Source organism: Callospermophilus lateralis, chromosome 4 (genome assembly GCF_048772815.1).
Source record: "Callospermophilus lateralis isolate mCalLat2 chromosome 4, mCalLat2.hap1, whole genome shotgun sequence".
Lineage (NCBI taxonomy): Eukaryota > Metazoa > Chordata > Mammalia > Rodentia > Sciuridae > Callospermophilus > Callospermophilus lateralis.
Window position 1 is genome coordinate 90,956,715 of NC_135308.1, and position 25,642 is coordinate 90,982,356.

Genomic DNA, 25,642 nt, shown 5'->3' on the forward strand with positions numbered 1-25,642 from the left:
AACATGATTATATTAGGTTCTTCTGAAGAAAGCTAAGCATTCAAGTGTGAATGTTGGGGCTACTCTATTTTCTAAACATCTATTTAGCTTCAGTGGGTAAGAAACAGAAATGTCGGGAGAAAATAAGAAAAGTTATGAACAATCTACTTCTTGGGGTAAGACAGAGAAAGCAGGCCACATAACATCATATTTTGTAAAGATCTCATGTAAGTCTAGCCCTGATCTAATCTCCAGGAGACTGAAATTTTGAACTTCTAACTTATTCACACACATGAATCCATGTAGGTGGCATGTATTAATAAACCTTTTTAGCAATAATAAATAAACCATGGCAATTAATAAACCTTAGTTAAGAGTAGACTGCTTGGGAGAGCAGCAAAAGACAGGCATATTTGATCTTCCCTAAACTCATAATTATGGAAATCAGGGACAAGGAGAAAAAGGAAAAGGAAACCACACCTTAAGTAAAACAGAAAAGAGGCAGGGCTACAACTATCCCAGGATTCCACAGTGCTGACCCAGGCTGCCTCCTTCTCACCATTTGATGCTCCATTTAATGTGGACCTTCTCTTCTTCCCAGCCTGCTCTATGGGAAAGCTGACCCTGCCTTTCTTCAGCTACCTCCTACACTTCAAAGATAACCAAATGAACATATTCAACTCTCATTTCTATCCCAAATGCCAGCTTCAGGCTTTCATCTGGAAGTGTCTCTCTAGGTGAACCAGGCCACTAACATCTAGCATATTTATAAGTGACTTGTTATTCTCCATCCCTCAGACTTGTACTGTCCTCTGATTCCCAGTTAAAGAGAATTATCTAATTATCTAAATTAGAAATCTCTGGATTTCCTTCAAAACCTCATGATACAAGGTTCAACTCCAGTGACAGTTCATCTGAAACATTTATCATCCTCCTCAGGAATTAATCTATCGGGTACATCTACAATATAGTATTGTGTAAATGGCTTTACTCTAGCATTTATAATACAGGTGGCAGGGTTTTAGTTTTGTGACATTGATTGACATTAAACTGGGAATTCCTAGAAGGGAAGATATATCTGCTGGATTTAAAAAAAAGAAAAAACATAAACTAGTACTATATTTATAAATAAAAGCTCAATTATTATTCATTAAATTTATTTATACCACTTGATTCCATTTCACAAAGAATAACCCATTTGGTACTGCAATTGCATTACTACACCAACATTTTAAACACACAGCATTAACTTTACATATATTTACAATCTCACTGTAAGGATATGCAAAAGATGAAAATGTACGGCAGAAGTGAATATCAGGTGGATGATTTTAGCTCTGCAGCTGCTATTATTTATATTTCAAGAATTTTGAACTATGTGAGTCATGGCACATAGTATAAATTCATGTGATTGCCATGTGTAGGATTTGTGAGAAAAAGAAGAAAGTGGTACACATCTGTGTTATTAAAACAGTGTCTAGGTTTAAAATAAGTACTTTCAGACTTCACAGGTTCACTGGGCACAAATCTGCTACCTCCATATTTTGTCTACACTGACTAGATTTCCTGTGCTTCTTCTTTGTTGTTTTTCCTCTCATGTCAGAAGCTAATTCAGACTTGCTCAAGTCGTTTAGCACCAGGAACATGACCACATCTTTTCACTTCATTGATAACTTAAAAGAGATTTTGTTTGCTCTGTTATCCTATCAAGTTCCCCTTTAAGGCTCTCTTCAACACCCAGGGTCCAGTAAAAAGTGAAGAATAAGAAGAAGGGGAAAAAATGTTCAATTCAGTTACATTCAATAAACATGCATGTACCAAGTACTCTGCTCTGAGACAGGATACAGAATGACAGATTGGAACAGCACCCATCATTACCAAGTAACCCTCAAGATACACAAATTATAATGCTTGGGATTCCATTTGTTAAACTTCCTAAATTTACCATGTGTGCTGAGGGTGCAATAGTTAGTAAGTAAATCCTTAATTCATAGAAAACAAGTTTTCTAAGAGGGGTTACTTATATTTCTTAAAAGGGATTTAATGTTTTTATTTATTTTTTTTTTACAAAAAACAAAACAATTTAAGAAAACTAACACTTTAGAAATCTAGACAATAATGTGCATGACTTTCTCATTTTGATTTCATGTCCTGCTCTATAAGTTAAAAAAGTAAATAATTATAATGATAATTTTAATATTTATTTAAGTTTAATAATTTAAATGTCATTGGTGTGCATAGGAAGTGGGAAAACAAGGAACAGACAACTGAGGCTTTTAAAAGTTGAATTACTCACAAGGGGGAGGGAAAGGGGAAATACTGGGGAATGATATTGGCCAAATTATATTGTTCCATTGTGTGCATGTATGAATATATAACAACAAATTCCACCATTAGGTACAACTATAAGGCACCAATCAAAAATATGGTGAAAAGCTGAGTTACTCAGAAGAAGGAAACTGCAGTAGATATAGTCAAATACTTGGGCTGAAAAGGTAAGTAGCTTTAGGAAAACAAATTGATTCAGGAATAATTCTTAAAGACAGTATTTTGAAATGCCCTCCAAGATCAAAACTGTTTCTAAATATTCTAATTCTAGTTCTAAGATCCAATGAGCAAAGCCAACAAGTCCAACATAATCATGGTCACACAATGATGGTAAAAGATTCTTGAACTATATTTTAGATCCTAACACTCACAAAAATTGTATAAGACACAATAAAGGGCAGGATAGAGAAAAACAAAATAATAGGCCCTTGTGAGGGTTTACACAAGTACCTCAGGATTGCCTTTTCCTGGACACAACCACGCCTAGAAAGAATTCTAGATAGGGCAGAGGGGTGAGAGGGAAATGGAGGGGGCAGGGGATTAGCAAGGATGGTGGCAGGTAGTAGACATCATCATGCAAAGTACATGTATGAAGACACAAATTGGTGTTTACACACTTCATATACAACCAGAGATATGAAAAATTGTGCTGTATAACTGTAACAAGACTTGTAATGCACTCAGTTGTCATTTATTTTAAAAATTTTTTTTTTTTTTAAATTACCCACGCCAATGGAGGTCCACAGCATCTGGGGACCAGGATCTTATGCGAACAATAACATCAACTTAGCACTTTGATTCTTAAAGACAAAGTAATATACCACCTGATTCCACAAATGTTAATGTTTAATATTTCCGATACTGCAATAAAAAGCAAAAATGGAAAACACTGGTGGGTGCAGTGACTTCCTAGTTGGCTTTAATAAGAAGGAAAATCAACTGCAGAAATGCAAAAAGTTACTGATGAGTTTCTGAGTCTTGCTACTGTGAGCAAGTAGATCATTCAGTCTCTGTCACTCCCTGGAGAAAGTCAGAAGCACAGTTTTAAAAAGTCATAGAGGAAAGGCTAGGGTGGCTTCCTCTCATCCAAAGGTAATCACTTTATGAACTGTGCTACTGGCACTGGTGCCTCACCTAGATGTCAAAATAATCTGGAACAACCTCTACATTTAAGAGAGATAAAGACGAGATGACTATGGTGTGAAATCAGAGGGGGTGAGGAACTGCCTTCCCCTTTTAAGAGCAGCATCAATTAAACCCAGGGGAGGCGGGAACAGTTTACTAGTTAATTAGTCCGGGGATGTGGTTCTTTCATGTGTAATTCAGAACAGGAACACCTGGTGTGCGGCTCTTCAAAGCACTAGGGGGGGCAGGGAAGCCAAACAATGCAAGAGAGGTCACCACAGAAAGCAACAGCACAAGAACAAAAACTGTTTCTCTGTGACCTTCACCCTGCTGTAAATAAAATGAGATTCCCGAGGGTCCACTCCCCCATTGGTCCTGGGAGAACAAACAGCTTCTGGCCCTCTCAGGGAGTTCTAAAAAGACATGGTGTTAACTAATTGTTTTATAACCCAATTAAAAAGAAAACAGAGAGCCAGAGAAATGCAAATAGGGATATAATGATTATAATCACATTCTGATATATAGCACACAGGAAAAATATTGACATGCTGCTTCTCGGCTGCGTGACCAGAGCTGCCCAGGTAACAGGGCACAAAATTAGGAAGTGAGGCGTCTACTTTAGGACAAATTACCTTGTTCTATTGAATCCGAAATTGAGCAGTTTTTAATGGAACACCTCTCCTTGTGAATTCTAAAACAGTGAGGTCATTTTTTTTTTTTTTTTTAATGTTGCTTCTAAACATTCTGGTTGTAGACAGGTTGATAAATGCAGGTGAAGAAACATTAATGTTTAAATTGAGCCAAACTATATATGATTTCAGCTGAGGTATCCTTTTAAAGAAAGAATAATAAATTTGTAGGGGTTTTATTAGTGGGTTCATTCAAAAGGAATGAGGGAAAGTATCTGCTGGAAAGGGTGGAATCTGCTACCTTTAAAAACCATTGCCGGGAGAAACTGCAACACCAAACACCATGTCTGAAGACATCATGAGAAAACCTGCCATAAAAAGTCTTAATTTTAAAGATTGCAAGTTCAGAAGAAAATGGCTTGAAATTTTAAGCATTGATCATACTTGTCTCTGGTCTAGGGAATCCTTGCATAAAAGCAGTCTTATACCACTCTGTGTGTGTGTGTGTGTGTGTGTGTGTGTGTGTGTGTTCTGTGGATTTATTTGTACAGTGAGTGTTTGTGCACACACACAAAGAATAAGGGGGAAGAAAAACAGGCTTCTGATCCATTAAGCCAAAGGCATTGAAGAAGATAGGGAGGTGGACAAGAAAGTGAAGGAATTGTGAAAATGTTCTTAGCACATCTCTACAGCTCTCTATCTATATTAAGAAGGAACAATGAGCCAGAGATGGGAAGTTGAATAAAAACCACAGAATTATCTGGTGGCACAAGGGGAAAAAAAGCCAGCCAAAGGAAAAGTAAAACTAAGTGAAGATTATTTACATGGGTCTTACAGGTTTATGAAGATTCACTTTAAAACACTGAGCCTAAAACACTGAGCCTAAGAATAGAATTCTCCCAACCACTCAAAATTAATTGCTTCAGCATTGAGTATGTAAGTAACAATTTAAAAGGTACCTTTCTCTGTGTTTGTTTTCAATCGTTTTTTTAAAAAAACTTAGTATGCTATTTCGCTTTATTGCTGAGGCTGGCACTGAACTCCTGGGTTCACGCAATCCTCCTGCCTCAGCCTACCAAGTAGCTGGAACTGCAGTCATGTGCCACCGTACCTGCTCTGTATGTTTCAGAATTCAGTCATTTATTGGTAAAAGTTAAAATCTGTTCTAGACAGAAAGAAGGAAAATCAATTCAAACCAACAAGAAGAAAAAGTAGTCATGATCAGACTGGGAGGACAGACACAGAAAGCCCAATTCAAAAAATCAGAAAATATCGTCCTCCAAAGCCACGCAGCAGTTGCAGAAAGCCATAAGGACTCCCTCAGTTTTACCAATATCACTCCAGACCTGCTTTGCTATTTTCATTTGTAAGTGGGAATATCCACTTGCTGTTAACTGCCTGTGTTAGCTTTCTGTTGCTATAATGAAATACCTGAGAAAATCAACTTATAAATAGAAAATGTTTATCTTGCCTTACAATTTTGAATGTTTCTTTCCGTCCATAATAGGCTGTCCCCATGCTTTGGGCCTGGGTAGGAGGACATTAGGGTAGGAGGACATGGTGGAATATGACCGCTTGCATCAGAAGCCAGGAAGCAAAGAGAGAGAAAAAGGAAGGAATCAGCTTTCTACAATCTCCTTCAAGGGCACAATGACACAGGACCTCCTACCAGGCCCAACTTCCTACAGATTCCAGTACTTCTCAATAGTGCCACGCTGAAGACTAAGCTTTTAACACACCCGCCTTTGTGGGACATTCAACTTCAAAAAAGTTACTCTCTCTTAAGTCTTGTCATGAGAATCCATGGTTCCTTGGAAGCCTCTCGCCCACTACATGTCATTAAGCTGGATTTTGCCAGATGACAGCCTTGTTCCTGGCAGTCTTTGGCTGATGAGGCTTTTACACATTCAGTAAATAATCATTGAGCATCTACCATGTGGAATGCACTGGTGTTCTGTGAAAGATAAATGAAAATAAATTGTATTCCTTGCATTCCTAAGGTCCTACTATCTTAAGAGAAATGGATGGATATATAAATGATGTAAATGAATGCTGAATATAATAATTGCAATAGGTATAAACAAAGTACTCTGGAGGTTCAGAGGACAGAGACGTGGCTAGCAAGATGGGAATGCTTAGAAGGAAGTAATTTGTGAATGAGATTCCTAAAAGAGATTCCAGGTCTGGAAGCAGGCTGTCCAAGTGGAGAGATGCCTAGGAACCAAGATGTAGATGGTGGGAAGGAGAGCAAGTCTTCAGGGAACTGTGCCACCAAGTGCACTCCTGAAATGACTGAGAAGCCAGCCTGAACTCTGAGACCTCATGTATGTGCTTCACCTGGTGGATGATACAGTACCACTAAAGGTATAGAACAAGGAAATAGCTCCATGAGACCTTTCCTGTAGGACAATTTCTCCCATAATGATACTGAGACTAGCAAGAGGCAGGGTGTTTTAAATACCCCTATGGGAGTTTACTGGAGTTTGAAAAAAAGGTGGTGAAAACAAGAATGAAAAGAACCTAAGAGACTCTAAAAGCAAAACTGCAGGAAATGATGATGAAGAGGACAAGTGGAGCCAGAGACAGGAGCTAGAGGCAAGAGGTACAAAGTCCAGCAGCCAAGAGGCCTCATGACAGGTGGGGGATGGGAAGGAAGGCTTGGATTAACATTCTATTGCCATCAAATCCACAGCAGTCCAAATTCCTGCTCTGTCTCTGTTCAGCTTTTAACAATTATCCTGGGGATAGAATTATGTTTCCAACTAAAGGAAGCGAATATTTCATGGTGAATGCTGGATTTAGGTACTACTTTCTATAACTATGCAAAGTTGGCCATTGTTGAACCTCTCTAACCCTGAAAGTCCTCCTTTGTGCAAAGGGCATTATAACAGCACCTGCCTCATAATGGTAATCTGATGACAAGGTTAAATACCTGAGCACATTCAGCACTTGGTGGAGTGCTATTGTTCAGGTGGAATTCAGACCTTATGGTTGGGTGGGTGGAGGCAGGGTGGGCTGTCATGAGGACCAGGGATCTTTCCGGCCCTCTCCAAACTTTACCTGAGAGACAGAAGACTTTTCCATTCTTTGAATTAAAAAAAAAAAAAAAAAAAAGAAAGGTTGCTTTAACATCATATTCCCCATTTGGAAAGGGGGAAAGGGCACTTGCTTGTACTTCAAAAGTCATTTGGTATTTGCTTTTTCTTTTGTTTTTAAATGTGTATGCTCTCTGATACATTTGGACTCAATTGAGGGTCTTTGTTACTCTAGTCCAAATAAATTAGAGTTTTAATATGTTTGCTATAGGATAGAAATCCATTTAGATCTTACCTAAAATTTTACACTTTACTCCAAAAATAGCATTCACTCTTGAACAGAGCTAATAAAGGTCTGGAACTTAAAAGTATCTCAGCCTTAAAAAAACAGATCCCAACAATGAAATGCACTATTTATATTTCAAAGTGATTTTCCAGTTTTCAAAACCTAACTTCTCTTTAGAGGTTTGCAGTACATAGAAAAACAGTCAATTTATTAAATAAACACCAATATAAATGCAGTCATTATTAATAATCATAGGTGGCATATGTAGTCTAGTAAAGTAAAATAATAGACCTATGCTGGGCACATTCTCTACTGAGACTCTGCAGTACCTGGTAGTGAGGGGGTATGATGAGGGTGGAAAGGCTCCAGGAGTGTGAATCGACCTCCTTGCATTGAATTGTGAACTCTGTTCACAGATTTCTAACTTCATCTTTATAACATTGGCCTTGACAGACTTATCATTGTTAAGTTTCTAATTCACAAATATTGTTTTTTTTGATCTTACTTCACAATGAGTGAGACTATGTGAGACCTTCAACATAAGACTCAGCAGAAAGATGTATAAAGTTCAAAGTTGTTGGCCTTAGCCAGGATCACCATGATGTTTGTGCCTCTCAACTAGATATGGTCAGATCTACCACCCATCACTGAGATGTAACACCTCCTGGAATCAAATGGGGTGGTACACTGTTTGGCAGTTTGGGATGAAAGGTAAAGGTGCTGGCAACCAACCAAACCAGCGAGGAATGTGTGCATAGGGGAATGCAATCACCCAGTTAGAGGTTTGGCAGCACTCTAGCCTTAACAAAGGAAAGGTAAAGCTCTACTTTGGAGGTCCCTAATAGGAATGCATTTCATTCTCAAATATAGCCCTTTAGTTAAACCTTGCTGCTTAAAATAGTATCAGCATAAGTTTTAGTGCCCCAACTCAGAAACAGAGACCTGCTCACTTGATCATCAGCTGTTTATCCTTGTGTCCTATCGCAAAAAGATTGGAGCAAAAAAGAAAGTGTGCTTGCTTTTGACAATTGAGTTTTTCTCATGTTCATCTGCTAACACTTTCTTATATAATAGTTTGCATTTATTTTGCAAGAACTTATATTGATCCTACACACAGAGATGACACCACTCCCCTCCATGCTGGCCTGTCAATCACTATACCACCTCTTCACATACAACATGTTCCATATTTTCTTTGCTAACATAGCCAGTGGTGTTTTGGTTTACTTGCGCATTAAATTAATGCTGCTTTTTAATGGACACTTAAACATCAAATCTAAAGAACAGGACAGTGAGCTTTTAGTACAGAAGCATTTGTGTGTGGTGGCAGGGTGAGGGCTGGAGGTAGAGAAACATGTTTTCAGGGCAGGTAAGAAAACACACATTTTCATTTTAACATATTTAGTCTTAGAAATAGAGATCTAAAATCCTACTCTTCCAAAATGACCTTCTGTTCTGACTATACACAGGTGAAAGAGCAGATAATAATAGGTACACTTAAGGGACATAAAAATTTGTCACATCAATTTCAACTACTATGTACATCTATCTACAGGATGATCCTGGAGCTATTCCCCCCATTTTAAAAATTGCTGTAGGATGTTCCAGCCATTGCCAACTGTGTGTGTCCCAGGCAACATAATAGATTATACCTCGACTCCTTAAAGAGCACCCTGATAATATGCAAGGCTAAAATGTCAGAAGCTATTAGAAACTCTCAGATGCACAATATATCTCCATCCCTGAGTTTTCCCCTTACACTGCGAAACACCAGACAACAGGCATGCAAACTGCTCAGCTGCAACTGTTCCAAGTCGAATAATTACAACTTGTCAGAAAGAATTAATTTTCCCATTTCTCATAAAGATGTGTAAAAATTACCATGTTATTATACACTGACACTCTCTGGAGGCAGACACAAAATTTAATTTTGAATTCTTTCCGCATATTAAATTAAATCCATAAATAAGAGTTTAGGCATTCACTCGGAAGCATATGTTCATTGGGAGCGAAAGCCAACACGAGCCCGGCTGTAATGGCTGTTGTAATGTTTTAATAGCTCGCTTCTTCTAAGCACCAATAAATTTACATGATCATAACAGTCGTGGGCATACAAGAAGCCCATTACTGTCTGGGCACAGGCAGCAGCGTTAACAGGATGGAAAAATGGAAAAAGGAAAAAAACTCTTAAATAAAATTAGGCAACTGCACTTGTCAGCTGCTCCATGATTGAATTTTTAATATTGTGGTCAATTGGTCAAAACAAATAATGGGATAAAATATTTTAATGTATTTAGAACCTGTTTCTGTGGTTAGCCCAGAAAATAGTTTTTGTTTGTTGGTTTTCAGAAAGCAGACCATTTCAATCTTGCTGTTTTGAACTGTTTTATTTTTAAAGATACACTTTGCTATTTTTAATCGCTGATAGGACATTTGCTCTCTGTGTGCCATATCCTGTACTGGAGCATTGCAGAGTCGGCTCAGCGGGTGATTCGTTTTTAGCCAATGGTGTCTGGCCTGAGTGAAACACTGGAGGTGATAAGAAGCAAACTCTAAGTCTAAGGTCCTGTACAGCCTCTAGGGCACAATAGCACCTTGCCTGTCTGGATGACAGAACCCTATACTTTCAAGACATAAATGAATACATGCACCATAATTAAATCCACATTGAAAACACTGCAGCTTTCAGACCAGTTTGGAGGTGGTATACAATCCAATTCTTAGTGTTTGTTTTCTGAACACAGAGCTTACTTCTTAACTTCTATGAGTATATTCATCCTGGGTTGTGGAAACAAAGTACTGTATGGCAAAAGCTATACTGTAGTTCAAATTACTTAAGTGTTTTCCAAAGACAGAGTCCAAAATAATTACAGTGCAGGTCACTGCTGGCTAGGTGGCATTTCTGATCTAGTCACTGACCTAAAGCTAGGGGCTGGGTAAGTATATGAGGAGAGAATCAGAGAGGGAATGACGTTCAGGGAAAAAAAAGTTCTGTTAGGAAGTATATGAGAATGGGCCAAATATTGTTCCTTAAAGGCATGAAAAATTATGTATCCTTAGAGAAATTATATGATAAAGGCAAAATTTTCCAAAAATTTAGTTCTTATAAAACTGGCCCATGTGTTTGAGCATATACTCCACAACCATCCTATAGATGCAACCAAAAACCCTTTTAAATAAATCACAGTTACTTAACATCAGTAAAGTCAGCTTCAGGTTTTCTATTAAGTTTGCAGAAAAACTGAACTAAGTAAATATCTTAATATTCCAAGTAACACATATTTCTATCAGGTCCCACAAATTTAAAAAAGGCAGTTTTTAAAAAAATCAGTCATCCTCAAAAGATTCAGAGAAAAGGACAAAGCATATGCATTAAGTATTTCTAGGTATTTCAGAAATAGAAGAACACATATAAAACCATTAGAACATTCTGGGAAAAAAGACACGCCTTCCCACAACCTCATTAAACGACTCTGAAACTTTTCTTCAAACCTCTCACCTTACTGCTAAAAACCAAGGTATATATGGAGTGCATTTAAAACCTCCTTTTAAATCTCTCTTCTTCTATATGATTTAATCCAGGTTGCTATTAAAATAGCTTACCAGGTGAAACATATTTATATCCAAAGTGTTGCAAAATTTTATTAAATGAAGGAAAAATCTGTCAGCAAGGAGTTTTAAGGGGAAAATGGCTATGGCTATACTTAGGTAATGGAAGATGGTGGATATTTTGAAAGAAAGTTGGAAGGTTTTCTTAAGTTAACATGCATACAGGTTGATGAAAAGAACATCAGTCTACTAATAATACTACCCATGGTATAAAAGATTCTGACTAGGAGAGAATACTAGATTAAATAACTTTTTTTGTCCAGTAGGATTTCTTGTTATTGTAAATGGCTGGAGGAATCCTTGAGGAGCCAAGTGGAACTCAGGCCAATCACAAAAGGACACTCATTGTTCCAAAGGACAAGTGCCTTCCTTCGACACTAGTGAATCCTAATGCACACAAATGAAAAGATTTTGTAAAACTCATTTGAATAACAGAGTATTTCTCTCTTAAATACTGTAAACTATTCTGTTTGATTATTTATTATTTATGTGACTGCATCAATGTGCCATATGCCCAAAATTCGAGTAACAATGTAAACAGGTGGTAATAAAAATTTGGGTTATTAGGGTCTGAAATATGATAAAAGGCAATTTGGCATAGTTTTGGGGGGTGTGGGTGGGGAGTTTAATTACTCCAAATGTTAAATTAATCACTGGTTGAATAATGTTTATATTTAAGTGTGAAGGACTTTATGAATGGAAAGGAATCATTAGTTAGGAAATAAGGTAGGCATAATAAAAATGCTTAAAGTTTCTCTGTCATAAAATACCTGGGATCAAATTATTCAGTCTTTATTTTCATAAGAACATGAAGTCTACATTGTACTCACTAGCATAGTGTAGGAGAGAAGAAACCAGGGAAAGGAGTGGACAGGACTGTCAGCCTTCTATCTCACCTCCTCCACTCCTCCTCACGAATATGAACTTAAATTAGAGAAAATGGTAACACTGAACCCCAAGGTATGGAAAGAGGTATAGGATTTGGTTTCAGTATCATGAAACTCAAAGTGTCATGCCTCACATGATGTTTAATATTTGGTTTGTTTTACATGTGTTCTCTGCTATGTCCAAAAGTTTATGGCCTGAAGTGGTAACAAAGGTATATGAAAAAATTATCTTTTCTGTTTCCCTTTCCCCCTCTTTAATGGGCAATTGAGGGGGTGGATATCTCATAAAGATGCCCACTCCATTTTGATAAACCTCATTAACTGTTGATTCTCTTCTTCATGAAGTTTTTCTACCTACTTCTCTATTTTACTTTTTCTTTAAAACATGTACTATTGGGACAAGATGAAGTAACAGGGACTGGATTTACTTTATCACCTGAAACAACTAAAAATGAAAAGATCAAATATGTGGGAAAAAAAATGCTTTTAGGTATATTGAACATGGGACAACAGAGAACACTGATCCCTGAAAACCAAAAAACAAATGAGAGCACCCTTTGGCCCTAGGAGAGCTGCAGCTCACCATCTTGAGTTTCAACACTGTAGCTCAGGCAAGGGAGAGCTCCATAGTAATGTAGCCTCCCTGAGTTGAGAAGATAGAGCTGAACTGAGGAAGACAAAGGTGGCTAGATTCACTGGACAAGCTATTAGGAGAGAACTGCACAGAGAAATTAGGAGACATATAGAGGGTCCCATTCAAGGATTCAGCAGAATTCTGATCAGCATTTGTAAGAGAAAATTGCCCAAGGCTGGGAAAAGAACTCCCAAGAAAACTAGAGGAATTAGTACCTAGGGGTTATACAGGTTGGGGATAAAGCCTATTTTCACCAGCCATGCTGGAAAAACAAACAACTAGCAGAGCCATATTAGAGAAAAGGATCTTGGTTTAATAGTAGGAACAATTAGATCTAGAAAAATGCTGCTTTGATCATACCTAATAAATAATAAAAGAGCCAAAGTGATTAATCTGTTTCCAAGTAACTTCATTGGGGCCCAGGAAAAAAAGCTCAAGAATATACATAGGAATGCATAAATATCTAGTTTCCAATGAAGTGAACTTCTGTGAGTCTGGTATCCAATAGACAAACTCTAGGTAAAGAAGAGGGGTGGGAAGGGAAGAGAGGGGGCATTGGGTTAGAAATGATGGTGGAATGTGGTGGACATTGTTATCCAAAGTACATGTATGAAGACACAAATTGGTGTGAATATACTTTGTATACAACCAGAGAGATAAAAAATTGTGCTCTATATGTGTAATAAGAATTGTAATGCATTCCACTGTCATATATAAATAAAAATTAATTAATTAAATAAATTAATTAAAAAAATTTCCAGGTTTGTAATTAGCAGGAAAATATGATTTATACTTGGAAGAAAAATCAGTCACTCAAAACTAACCCAGGACTGACAAAGATGTTAGAATGAGTAGAAATGGACAATGTAACAGCTTTAACAATTATTAACTATAATTTATGTGTTCAAAAAGCATAGGACATCCAAGACATGGCAATTTTTTTTTAAGGTTATGAAAAGTACTATGTTCCCAAGGATAAACATTGCAATGCTTCTAAGCTAAAAATACACTGTATGGGATTAATGACAGATAATAAACAATGACAGAAAAAATAAAGATTAAAAAAAATGAGATGAAAACAGGAATAAACAGTATGTTAAATGAAATACATGGAAAAAATATTTTAAAGGGTAAAAAAAAAATTAAAGAACCAAGAGTTGGAGAGTTGGGAAACAGAGAGTTAGGAACTGCATATTATCATGCATGTGAAGATGAATTTCAGAAGCTGAATAGAGAGAAGATAAGCAAAAACAAACAAACAAACAAAAAATACCCACAAAATCAAAGAAACCAAAACCAACCAACCAAACAAACAAACAAAAACTTGAGGAAATAATAACTAAAAAAAGGTTAAATATCATTAAAAAAATACATGCTTATAGATGATAGCAGCTAATTAAAACATCACAATCACAAAAAGAAAATTATAAAAACTCATATCAATTGAACAGCACAAACTAGTCATAAAGATAAAAATCTTAAAAGAATCCAGAGGAAAAAAATATTACTAAAAATAATAAAAATGACATAACAGCAGATTTCTCATCAGAAATAATAAATTCGTGAAGTGAAAGCAAAACCTTTGATACACTAAAGGAAAACAAATGAAAGTCTTGAATTCTGTAACTAGAAAAAAAATCTTTCTAAATAAAGGTAAAATATAATGTACAAAATACAAATAAAAAACATTGAAAGAATTAAACCAGCAGATCTACCTCACAAGAAATTTCAAAGTTCTTCAAGTATAAGATAATGAATTATACTAGATGAAAATATCTTTCTAAAAAATGGAATGAAAAGCTGGGCATAGTGGTGCCAGAAAGTTGGGAGGCTAAGGCCGGAGAATTCCAAGATGATGGTCAGTTTGAGCAATTTAGCAAGAACTTGTCTCAAATTAAAAATAAAAGGCAGTAGTGATAAAGCCCAGTGGTAAAGTATAAAGGTGAAATATAATGTACAATATTATATTTGTACTCGGGTTCAATCCCCAGTATCACATGCATGTGCACACACACATACAAAAAAGGAATGAAGTACACTAGATATGGTTAACTATGAGAATAAACATAAGTTTTTTCTAACTTAAATAAACATATGTAAAAGACATGTGGCTGTTTAAACAAAATAACAATTATGTAGTGCTGAGTTTGCAATATATTAGAAGTTATATGATGAAAATAGCAGAAATCCCAAAAGGAAGAAAAATAGAAATATACAACTCTATATTCTCTTAATATAGAGGAAAAGGTATAATGTTCCTAAAAGTTTGACTAATCCTAAAATAATGCTATAGTAATAATTTGAATAGTTGTAGCTTGTATGTTCAAGAATAAATAAAATGGAATTATATAACATATTAATTTTGAAGAGTCAAAGAGGGAAGTCTCAAAGAAGAAATAGTACAAAAAAGAAAATAAGTAGCAAGATGGTATATTTAAACCTAAATATATTAATAACAAAATTAACAATTAATGGTCTAAATTTCCCAGTTAAAATATGATTGACATTGCAAATTTTAAAACAAGACATATCTAGAGATTTCCAGCAATAACTCCACTTTAAATATACATAGGATGCTAATAGAAAATCATTAAAAAAAAAAAAACAACAGTTTACCATGCTAACATTACTCTTTTAAAAGCCAGAATGGCTATATCAATATCAGGAAAAGTTACTTTCAAAAGAAAGACTACAACCAGGCATAAAGAAAGTTGCTATGTAATAAAACCATTAATTTATCAAGAAGACATAGCAATCCCAAATCTTTATGAGTGATATATATGTGAAGCAAAACTTAACAGATTCATAATTATATAAGATTTTAATATCCTCTCTCAATATTTGATCAAGTAGACAGAAAATCACTAAGGATTTAAATAATTTGAAGAATATTACTGACAATTTGACCTGGTATTTGTAGAATATTCCATCAACCAATAGTACAGTATACATTCTTTAAAAGTTCACACAGAACACTTTCAAAGACAGGCTATATTCAGTCCATAAAATATTTTTCAATAAATTTAAAATAATATAATTTCAATATAGAATGTTACTTGACCACTATGGAATTAAACTGCAAATCAATAACTGCATGGCAATTGTAATATCCCCAAATATCTGTAAACCAATATGACACTTCTAAATAATCCAAGGTCAAAAACAAACTCATAAGACAAATTATGAAACATTTTAGATCAAATAAAAATTAAAACATCAAAATGTGTGAGAACCCACTAAAGCAATCCATAGAGTAAATGTATAGCACAAAGTGCCTATATCAGAAAAAAAGAAAAAGTCACAAACCTGAGGCTTTAGTTTCCACCTTAGGAACCCTAGACAAAAGAGCAAACAAAACCAAATGTAAGCGGAAGATGGAAAATAACAAAGTTCAGAGTAAATTCAAAGAAATAAGAAATTAAAAAATCAATATAGAAAATTAATGAAGCCAAAACCTAGTTAAGTTATTGATAAGAGCAATAAAATTATAAAATCTCTAGCAAAACTACTCAGGAAAAGAGGAAGAAACAGAGAAAACATACAAATCACCAATAAGAAAAAAAAATGTAAGAAATACTAGCACTAAAAATTCTACAGATGAAGAAAGTGATAATAATATTTTGGTTAATCTATGCCAAAAAATTAAACAAATAAAATGGATATGTTCATTAACAGATACAAATTATTAATGTTCACTCGAGACTAGATAACATAAATAGCTCTATTTCTATTTTTAAAATGAAAACATAGATGAAAAAATAAAAAGAAAACATAAAAAATTCTAATAGACTGCAAATTGGTGCAGCCAATATGGAAAGCAGCATGGAGATTCCTTGGAAAACTGGGAATGGAACCACCATTTGGCCCAGCTATCCCTCTCCTCGGTCTATACCCAAAGGACTTAAAAACAGCATATTACAGGGACACAGCCACATCAATGTTTGTAGCAGCACAATTCACAATAGCTAAACTGTGGAGCCAACATAGATGCCCTTCAGTAGATGAATGAATAAACAAAATGCTGTGTATATACACAATGGAATATTATTCAGTATTAAAAGAGAATAAAATCATGGCATTTGCAGGTGAATGGATGAAGTTGGAGAAGATAATGCTAAGTGAAGTTAGCCAAACCCCCAAAAAACAAATGCTGAATGTTTTCTCTAATATTAGGATGATGATTCATGATGGGGTTGGTGGGGAGCATGGGAGGATTATACTAACACTAGATAGGGCAAAGGAATGGGAGAAGAAGGAAGGGGGCCCAATAGTGGGAAGGATGGTGGAATGAGATGGACATCATTACCCTAAGTACATGTATAAAGACACGAATAGTATGACTCTGCTTTGTGTACAGCCAGAGATAAGAAGAGTCGTGCTCTATATGTATAATATGAATTTGTAATGCATTCTGCTGTCATATATAATAAATTCGAGTAAAAAAAATTCCCACAAAGAAAAATTTAAGTCCAACATGCTTCACTGGTAAATTCTGATGATAATTTAAGAAACAAATAATGAAAATTTCTATACAAATTCTTCAATAAAGTAAAAAAGAAAGGAATATCTCTCAAGTCATTTTATAAAGCCAATATATCCTGCTATAAAAACTTACAAAGTTATTATAGGAAAAATACAGTCTTGGATCAGCCATGAATATAAATACAATTTTTTTTCTTTTTATTTATTTTTATCAGGGATTTTTACCACTGAGCCACATCTCCACATCTTTTATTTTTTTATTTAGAAACAGGATCGTGCTAAATTGATTAGAGCATCACTAAATTGCTAAGGCTGGCCTTGAATTTGCAATCCTCCTGCCTCAGTCTCTTGAGTCACTGGGATTATAGACGTGTGCCAACACACCCAGCTAGATGCAAATATTTTTAATAAAATGTTAACAAACTGGCTATAATTTAGTTCATCCCAACAATGCAATTGCATTTTAAAACTTGGAAACTGGTCAATGTCATTTACTATATCATCAAACTGAAATCAAAGACTATGAAATCATACCAGTACATATATAAAAAGCATTTGTAAATTCCAATAACTGTTCTTCATATAAATTTTCAGTGTACATATAGGAGGCAATGTTCCCAATCTGATAAAGAACATCTACAAAAACCTTACAAGAATATCCTACTTAAACAGGAAAGAATGATTGCAACCTCCTAAGATCAAGAATAAGGGAAGGTATCTACTGTCACAACTTTTATTCAATCTTATAGTGAAGGTTATACTGGAATGCAATAAGTCAAGAAAAAGCAATAAAAGGGAAGTATATATGAAAGTTATAAGTAAAATTGTCTTTATTCAGAAAATATAACTATATTGAAAATATGATTCAATTTATAATAAAGCTACTAGAACTCACAAGTTTAAAGGGGTAGAAAATAAGGTTTATACACAAAAATAAACTATTATTTATGCCAATAAGAAAAATTTAAAATAGGCTACTGTTTTCAGAAACTTTTTTTAAAGGAGGAGTAAGAAAGCCATGAAGAACCGTGTGTGTGTGTGTGTGTGTGTGTGTGTGTGTGTGTGTGTTTCTTGGATTGAACCCAGGGACTTGCACATGCTAGGCAAACTGAGATATGTTAACATTTTCAATAGCATCAAAATAATGACATAACTAAGAGATTAATTTGACAAAAATATATAAGACCTATAGATTGAATATTACCAATTACTGTTGAGAGAAATCAAAGATGATTTATTTAAATATATAGATATGCTTTGTTAACTATTTAGAAGACTCAATCTTATCATAATGTCATTTTTATCCAAATCATTTTATATATTACAAATGATTCCTACATGGTCTCAATGACAATCTCAGAAAGCATTTTTCTAGAATAAGACAAATTCATTCTAGAAGTCATACAAATGCAAAAACTCTTGAACAGTCATACAATCTTAAGGAAAAAATTCAAATTTTATTGTACTGACTTGTTTAGCTTTCAAATCTTATGAAGCTATAGTAAACAAAATTCAGTACTGACACAAAGAAAGACAAATATATCAATGGAATAGAGTTTAGAAACCAACCCACAGATATGCAGAATGTAGTTTTTACACAAAACTGCAGAAAGGATATTTAGTTAAGAAACTGTCATGTTTTCAAAATGGTAATGGTATAAATGGACAGTGGTATTAAAAATATTAAACTCTGATTCAAACCTGGCACTATATGTTAATATTGACTCAAAATTGATCATAAATCTAAATAAAAATCCTAAAAGTATAAAAATTCTAGAACACATAGGAAAAAAATCTTTATGACCTGGGCTAAGCAAATATTTTACACAAATCAAATTTAAAGAATAATACACAGAAAAAATCTGACTTTATCAAAAATAAAAATTTCTATTTGTGAAAAGACAATTGTTAAGAATGGTCAAATACAAAATAAGGGAAATATCTGAAAATCATACATTAATTAAGGACTTGTATCTAAAACATATAAAAGAGTCTAAATACTAATAAGAAAACAAATAACCCAATTTAAAAATATATCAGAAATTCATATAGATACTTCACTAAAGAAGATACGGAGATGGCAAATAAGCACATGAAAATATTATCAACATTGTTAATCATTAGATAAATGCAAATTAAAATTGTAGTGGCATAATACATAATCCATTAAAATGACTAAAGAAGACCAATGATACCAAATTCTGGCTGGGATGTGGAGAAACTGGACTACCATATGTTGCTGGTGGAAACAGGAAGAGTTTCTTAAAAATTCATGCATTTGGTTACCCTATGACTAGTCATTCTACCTCTTGGTATTTATGCAACAGATAATAGAGAATATATAAATTGCTTTATAAATGTGCAAACAAATATTCATAGCTGCCTTTTTTGAAATAGCCAAAGTGGAAACAATTCAGATTCCATGAACAAATGAATGGACACACACACACATATACATATACACACACACATATACACACATATATATGAATATATAATATATTCTGTATATATGTAAATATATATGTATCTATACATATAGTGGAATATTGCTCAACAATAATAAGGAAATGTATAGCTGATATACACAAAGAACATGGAAAAATCTAAATAATCACATTGAGTAACACTAGAACTTACCCCTCAAAAAAATTTTTTTAAAAAATGTAAATAGGGGCTAGGTCTGTAGTTCAGTGGCAGGGCACTTGCTTCATACATGTGAGGCACTGAGTTCGATCCTCAGCACCACATAAAATATAAATAATGAATAAAATAAAGGCATTATGTTCATCTACAACTATACTAAAAAACTTAAAGAAATGTAAACAATCTTTTTTATACAATTCTAAACAATGTACAAATCTCAAATCACAGAAAACAAGAGGAGGAAACAACTATTTAAGGTGATTGGTATGTTTACTCTTTTGATTGCAATAACTGATTTTTTGTTCCATACATACTTCAATAATTGTCAAATTGTACACTTCAAATATGTGCAGTTATTATGTGTGTATGTGTATATGTTTGCCTCAATATGTTTATAAACTTATTATGAAATATGTGTATTATTTGGTTATTTTCCTTTACTAAAATGAATGCTTCTCTAAAGCATGGCTTTGTTTATTACTGTATTCCCAAGGCCTAGGAAAATACCTGACTCATAAATAGGTATTTGTGTAATGAGGAGTCTTACAGAGATTCTTAGGCTCTGATTCATCCAATTGCAGAAGAAGTTTTTTTCATTTACAAACATGTAGAATAAAGAATAGACTTTTGTGGGACTGAGAAAAATAAGATCCATTTAGAGATGTGAAGTGAAGCTTTTTGTGATACCTTCAAGAGAGAATGTTGAGTGAGCAGTTAGTTATAATAAATGAGTTGAGGGCTGGGGTTGTGGCTCAGTAGTAGAGTGCTTGCCTATCATGTGTGAGGCACTGGGTTCAAATCTCAGCACCACATAAAAATAAAACAAAGGTTATGAGTCCACCTACAACTAAAACAAATATTAAAATAAAATAAAATACAATAAATGAGTTGATGGATTGAAGATAAAAATTTGGGGAATGTGAGCTTTTAGGTGCCATTGATTTGAATAAAAATCACTCAAAGAAAACTGGCAAAGTGAGAGGGGAAAATATCAAACAGAGTCCACAAGATAATAATCATTTAAGGGAGACACAGAGGAAGAAATTGTTACAAGGAACTTAAAATCAGGTGGCTCGAAAGATGGAAGAAAAGATGGTCTCATTGCTGTCTCATAAGTAAACAGAGGTAAAAAAAAAATTAAAAGAAGGAATAATGAAGAACTCACATGCGGCATAGACACTAAGTAAAATGGGGCTGAATCTTAGTTCTTGGGCATGGCAAATTACAATGTCCCAGATCCTTGTTAGATCAGAGTCTTCACATGGATGGGGGCAAAGGCAAGATCTCAGTGGAAAGGAAGCACCTGTTTAGCAAAGAATCACAAAGGTTTTTATTCTTGGAAAAATACCATCATAATTGCATAGGACATGAACTGAAAGAGAGAATTAGCCAGGATAATCACTTGCAAAACAATGCGTTCAGGTGAAGATGGTATGTATGAAAAAATGGCATCCATGGAATAGCATGGAAAACCACTGGCAACATCACAGAGTAAAGCTGTAAAACTTATTATGTATGAGGTGTAAAATGTCAAAGGCAACTGAAGACTATGAAGTGATTTAACATCATGGAGGACTAGAAAAATAGAGAGATTAAATTGCAGAAAACTGGGAATGAGAACTGATTGGAGGAGGAAAGAGGAATATTTTAATTTAAGGAGTTTTTGTTTGTTTGTTTGTTTATCTTCCTTTAGTTTCCTCTTTCAAAGTTTTAAAAATGCCTGAAAAGAATATACATAAGGAATGGATATTTCATAAAAAGGAAATCATACACTATCATTAGAATTTTAGGATTTTTATATACATTGGCTATGTCATCTTAATGAGATAATGTATCACCTATCATTTATTTGGATTTTATGGGTAACATCACAGTTAGGATTTGAAGTAAATGATTTGAAGTTTTCCCTAATGTTTTTGTTGAAACTTTTAACTGTTGGGCGGCGGTGGTGTTGGTGATGGTTATGATGGTGGTAGGGGATGTGAAAGTGTTATTATTATTTTTTTTAAAGAAACCTTGATGTGACAGCAGTGTCCTGAGGGCATCCCATTACCTGCTTGGTATTTGAAAGGCAACTCCTTCCTAAAGGACTCAAACAACAAAATGAACACAATATCTCTCTAGCTACCGCTGTGCCCTCGAGCTTGGGATGGAAGTCAAAAAGAGAACTTTTCATTGAAGTTCTTTTTAATTAGGACTGCAGAGAACTAGTGTACAGATTCATTCTTCTTGAAATTTCAGACAAGAGGTTAAAAAAAAGCTGCTCCTCGAGATCATATATAATAAAATATATTTATCCTATCATAATATTGTTTATCCGTATTCTTCTGTACCTTATTTTAAAATCATAAACAACTTTGAAGAAGCTATAAAACATGTCTCGTTGCTCAATAAGGGACAGTCAAACCTTTAGCAGCCCTAGTGTCCTTCTACCACTCAAAGGCTTTCACCTGACTTGCTTTCCAAATGCAAGTACTATCTATTCTGTAGAAATCTTACCCGAAATCTTTGTGCATTTCACAGGGCTTTCATTAATATACTATATATAAGTAAAAATGTAAATTAACATATGTCTTGGCAGAATTAGTTTTAAGAGTTCAAAGATTTTTAATTCATTAATTAGTTAAAAGTGTATTAGAAGAGCTCTGCGCAGTGGTGCACACCTGTAATCCCAGCGGCTTGGGAGGCTGAGGCAGGAAGATGGCAAGTTCAAAGCCAGCCTCAGCAAAAGCCAAGTGCTAAGCAACTCAGTGAGACTCTGTCTCTAAATAAAATACAAAATAGGGCTGGGGATGTGGCTCAATGGTCAAATGCCCTGAGTTGAATCCACAGTACTCACCACCAAAAAAAAAAAAAAAAAAATGTGTCTTATAGCCATTTCTTATCTCATTGATGAAAGAAGCCTTTTGTCTATTACCAATCTGAAATGACTTCATGTGCATATTATGAGTTTTTATCTGGCATATTTTAACTGCCTTAAGCAAAAGTGCTTCCATAGCTCTCCTGGAGGGGTATCCCCAGAAGGCAAACGCTGAGCAAGTCACATCTTGGCTAGACTTGTTTGCTATTGACCTGCTTATCTGACCTGTGCCCTGCACACCCCACCTGTGAAATGAAGATATTTTTTGCTGATACAGACCTGACAGGTTTGAAATTTAAAACATAAAATAAAATAAATAACAGACTATTACTGTGTGCATTCGATCTATGGTTGTCGTGTTTTTGTTCTTTTATTTAACTCACCTCAAATTGGGAAAAAGTTTTTGAGCATGTCAACATAGTGGAATAAATACTATACGATGGGATAGCACTGTGCTATTCCATAAGACTTTGCTTAAAAAAAAAAAAAACTTGTGCAAAGAAAGCAGAATAAGGGTGCTTTAGTGAGTTCAGCACTGGCATAGGAAATAAAGAACTGTAATCATATCTAATTAGTGTTAAAATAATGTTTCCCTTTGAAATGTTTAATTAGCTCTATTTTATTACATAAACATTCCTGATGTGGAGCACACTGCAGAGCTGGAAGACTCCAGTGAGTTAAATGGTGCAGTGTCCGTGCGCCCCATGTGGGGCAGAACCTGACAAGGGGTGGTTGCTGTTAGCAGATGTCTGGACCACTGGTGGATCCATGATGCTTGCTCCAAACAGCAGGCCCTCATTTCAACCTTTGTTGCATCTACCCAACCTCCCATTGTGCTTTCAATTTAACAGCATCACAAGCAGACAAAGAAATTTCTTACAATTTGCCCTTCAGTTCAGAGACGAATCCTTTTTAAACCTGTCTAACCTCTCATAACGTATTAGTTATTGTTGCCAGCCTGCGTGTGTCCTCTGGCAATGAGCTACTCATTCTGGGAGAAGAAGGGGGTGCCCTTCAGTTTGATAAAGCAACACCAGATTTACTGGCACACTTAGAGGATGCTTGTCTCAGGACTGCAGCAAATTTAATTAACCTTATTACAAATATGGTTTTCTTGATGATTACATCATAATTTAGTACTACCGTGCTTACTACTGTTTCAAAGTAATATGTGCTTTCTAAAAGAGTTTTCCAGAAAAACCCAGGATGTTGGAACAAGTAAATGAATCCTGGCTGAGATGTATCCTAATGATGCTCCTGAGTTACCAACATCATCTTCCCTGGATCCTTGTGACCTTACATGTGTTCTTATACTTCTCACTGGAACAGTGGCAGAAGAGAACTTGACATTAATTTAAAGTGATTCTAAGACATGCAACAAACAAAAGTTCTAGTATGGTAATTGAGGCCAGACTAATTGCTGCCTGAAATTCTTATCAAAGAGATGATCCTAGTTTCCTAGTTAGTAAAAAGTACAGGGGATTTTATTATTTTCAAAGCACTGGTTGAGACTTTAACAAATAGAATATTGCCTATTCTCATTTAATTCCACTCCCCCTGCCACCCTCTTTCTTTCTCTCCCTTCCACACACCTGGATGGACACAGGCTTATTTCCAAAGTACCTTTGTGTCCCTAGTCCCTGAGAACCTCAATCACTCTCCAGAAGTAAATTAGGAGCTTGGAAGGGGCATTGCATTCTTCAGCCTAACTAACCTGCAGCACATGCTCAGAATGCACCACCAGCAACTTCAGACACACTCCTGAATGCAGGTAGCTCACAAGAGTCTTCTTCCTCCAGGAAGTTTCCCTGAAATCTAGAAGGGAGCAGTAACCTCTGCTCTACTGAAGGTCATCTCCAAAGGTACCATCTGATCTCAAAAGGACACATGTGTCCTTTTGCTCAAATATGCTATCAGTCCAATCAGTCCATGGACACATCTGTCAAGCTATTTGTAAACCCTTTAGGGCTGCTTGACATTGAATGATGCTGAGAGGTACAAGGTCTAGAGCCTATGCCTGTCGAGAGTCTATCAGCCAAGGTCTATCAGCCCTGTCTAGAGTCTATTATAGCCTATTAGCAGTTTTATTCCAAACAAATGGCTTTGGTTTGCAGGAAGAAGAGAACATATGAGTACTGCAAAAATTCACAAAACAAGAGGCCGGGGTTGTGGCTCAGAGGTAGAGCACTTGCTTACCATGCATGAGGCACGGGGTTCGATCCTCAACACCACATAAAAATAAAGATATTGTGTTAACCTATAACTAAAAAAAATATATTAAAAAAAACTCACACAAAAAAAGCAAAGTAAAGCACTAATGTACCAGCCTCACTGCTACATGAACCTTCAACCTCAGAAAGTTAGGCTCCTGCTCCTCCCCTTCAAGAGGGTAATGTATGAACACATTAGGTGCCCAACAATCAGAAAATTATTAACTGAATAACTCATTCCATGAGATGTTTGGGAGGCATTAAAGAACTTATGAAGAGTTTATAACATGAGAAAAATGCTTAGGATTTCACTTTGAGTGAAAAGGGTAGGATAAAAAAACATACATATTAATATATAAAGAATAAAATATTTGGACAGAAAAAAACCACACATCTAATGCGATAAAGATATATTGTTGCTTCTCTTGTTCTCCTGCCCTGATATTTCATAGTACAGTATCTTACATTTTGATAACTAATTAAAATAATATATATTGTTTTCTGTTGCAAATAACTATATGCTTCATTTTGAAAATTTAAAAAACTATTGGATTAAAGTTAATTAATATTACCATCAGGAAGAGTCACAATAAACATTAGATAAACCTGAGGATATTTCCTGCATTATTTTCACTTGGCCATGTGATCTTGGCTGAGAACTTAAAAATTGAGTACAAAAGAATGTTTCCCCAAGAACAGGTATTACTATGCTCTCAGCATGGCTCAGAAGGGTCTCCTTAGAGTGATATAACAAGAACTCCCAATACATAACACTTTCAGAAGTTTCATACAAATAAATTACATGTATGCCAACCTACATAAGAGGTGAGAATATAGTCAGCCATACCCTACTGCTAGTTGAGGAAATAAAAAAAAATATGTTCATGATTTCTAAGACAGGTGAAAATACTTTCATTCAGCTCTTTCTTCAC

General features: G+C 35.1%; 1 protein-coding gene across 12 annotated transcripts in view; it reads right to left on the minus strand.

Moving 5' to 3' along the window:
• Positions 1-25,642, minus strand: part of Sox5 (SRY-box transcription factor 5) — a 967,314-nt gene that overhangs the window by 557,617 nt on the left and 384,055 nt on the right. For 11 of the 12 annotated variants that reach the window (XM_076854205.1, XM_076854204.1, XM_076854203.1 and 8 more), the window contains one exon: positions 15,819-15,847. The exons of the other annotated variant lie outside the window; for it this stretch is intronic. The gene's annotated coding sequence lies outside the window, so the exon portion shown is untranslated. The remainder of the gene's footprint in view (positions 1-15,818; positions 15,848-25,642) is intronic. 12 annotated transcript variants of the gene reach the window in all.